Here is a 2,649-nt window from a genome sequence, read left to right on the forward strand (position 1 = left end):
ATGAACCATTAGAGATCTTCATTTTTTTCTATATTGTTCAAAATCCTAGGGAAAGTCTGTGCTTTTGCCATTTACTTATCTATGTAGGGACTTTGGCAAATCTTCCATGTTTGTATATAATAAAAACAATGGTTTTGCATACCGGAAGGATTTATGTTTTGTTTCATAGATTTGGATTCAGAAATCTTCTAGAGCAACCATGAAACTATAGTCACTGACATGGAAAAATTCTTCATGTAGCAGATTTATTGGGGAAATAGAACACAGCTTAATCCCATTGTGACAAATATTTGTGAGCTGTTGGACAGCAGCATGCTAGGCAAATGGGATGATTGGAAGTGCAAAAACCACTGGCCCATTATAACAGTGAGATGTACAAGACACTATGTTGAAAAGGAACTTTACAATTTCAGGGAGGAGTTAGGGAGGGAAGGGTTGTTAGGGGAAAAAAACAAAGGAGTAGGTAACAATGCTTAATAGGAAATGTACTCATTACCCTACTCACATAACTGTAACCCCTCTGAACAGTATTTTTACAAAAAAATTATATATATATAAACACTGGGTCCTTTCCTTAAGAGATCAGGATCACAAACTCATCTTTTTTTCTAGCTCTCATTAGTTATTTCAAACCAATGATGTAAAGTGAGAAGAAAATGAGTTGTAATAGAATTTTCTCAGAGGCACTTAACATTGTGAAGCCTGAAAGAGGGCTGGCTTTCCAATACTGGTTTCTATTGCTTAAAGGAAATGAAATCTCAAGTCATCTCAGAAAATTTAGAGACCTTGATTTCCTAAGACTGGTAATGGAATGGAATGGAATATATTGAAATAAAGTCTCTGACTGGCCTTTGTCCCCTGGTCCTGGGAGATAATTTCTAATTGCTTGGAATTTTCCAAGTCATAGTCTTTTCTTTGTTATTTATGATGGCCACCTAATATTTTGTGCTGATAAGGCAAGCTAGACTGGAGCTGGTCTTGCTAGAAAGATCAGTCTGGTAAATAGAGGATGTGGCCTCCGAATCACAAGGTATCAATGTGACCTTTGGACAGGGAAGAGGTGCAGGGATCTGAGCTTGGCCTGTGGCCTCAAAGAAAAACAAAACAAAACAAAATCACCACACAAAATTAAAAAGGAACAAAAATTGTGAACAGCAGAGCTTAGGTTACATTCCCTTGTTGATAATATTCTCTTGTGACTTATCAGTGTAGTAGAAGAGTCATGCTGGCGTGGAGGGAGGGGGCAGTGGCTCATGTCTGCAATCCTAGCTACTCAGGAGGCTGAGCTCTGAGGATCCAGGTCAAACCCATCCAGGGCAGGAAAAGTCAGTGAGATACTTGAATCTCCAATTAACCACCCCCAAACCAGAAGCGGTGCTGTGGCCCAAGTGGTAAAGTGCTTACCTTAAGCTGAAGAGCTGAGGGACAGCGCCCAGGTCCAGAGTTCAAGCCCCACGACCATGAAAACAAACATACAAACAAACAAAAAAGTGTAATACTTCCTAATTCTACCTTGAGGGAAATCTCACATTTGGAATTCTAGACTGTGCCCTATGCGTCTCTCCTTTCCACTGATCTTCTTTTGTCTTTGTCAGTCAAGAGGCTTGAATTCAGGGTGTGGGCGCTGTTCCTGAGCTCTTTTGTTCAAGACTAATATTCTACCACTTAGAGCCACAGCTCCATTTCCAGTTTTCTAGTGATTAATTGGAAGTAAGAGTCTCATGGACTTCAGTGCCCTGATTGGTGTGAGCTTGGATCTTCAGATATAAGGTTCCTAAGTAGTTGGGATTACAGGTGTTAGCCACCAGCATCTGGCTTCAGCTGGTTTTGATTGGTATTTCTTAATTATTATAAAACTAAACTCTTTAAGTATAATGTTTTCTGAGTTTGTCAGTCATTCCAGCAATCTGTTGAACCCGAAGGGGGAGTTAAGACCCCTGAGTTGTAGTTAGAATAAATTTGAACAGTAATGAGGGTTATCTGAAGGTTCTGTGCTTGCAGCTAGTGTCTTAAGTTTCATAGACCTGGAGAATTAATAAGGAAAATTCTAACCCAGGGCAGTTTTGTCTTTAAGTCTGAGTTTGGTAAATATATTGCAAAGAGGTGTTTTCTGATTTTTTTTTCGAATATTATCTCTAGAACTGGAGGGGAGAAAGAGTTTTGTTCTGTCTGAGATGCTTTCCTCAGAAGCCAAACAGGAGTGCTAAACCCTTTAAACTCTATTCTCTCCTCCCTTATATACACTTTTCAGTTCCCATCAGTCCTCTTGGAAGTGCTTCAGATCTGATTTGTATCCCAAGAGTAAAACTCCAGACCCTCCCAGCCACTTCTGATAAATAATTCGCCACCTTCACCCCTTCCAAGTGTAGATTTCTGGTTTCTTATTGTCTCTTGACATCTCCTGTCTGCCCAGGGCAATGCTACAGGGATTCTATATAGATTCTGGAAAGGTTTTGAGGAGATAATAGCTCTTAGTAAGAATAGAAAACTGTATTTACATAAGAAGAAATAATAGGTGGCTTTGGGAGGTAGCACAGTTTCTCCTACTGATATCACACAGGATCTCATTAAAATGATCCCTTAAAGATAACCACTGAAATGGAGACTTCAAAGTAAGGCTATAATCCCTAATGTTCCTATCCCAAGGTC

Source organism: Dipodomys spectabilis, unplaced genomic scaffold, assembly GCF_019054845.1.
Source record: "Dipodomys spectabilis isolate Male_0828 unplaced genomic scaffold, ASM1905484v1 ptg000017l, whole genome shotgun sequence".
Lineage (NCBI taxonomy): Eukaryota > Metazoa > Chordata > Mammalia > Rodentia > Heteromyidae > Dipodomys > Dipodomys spectabilis.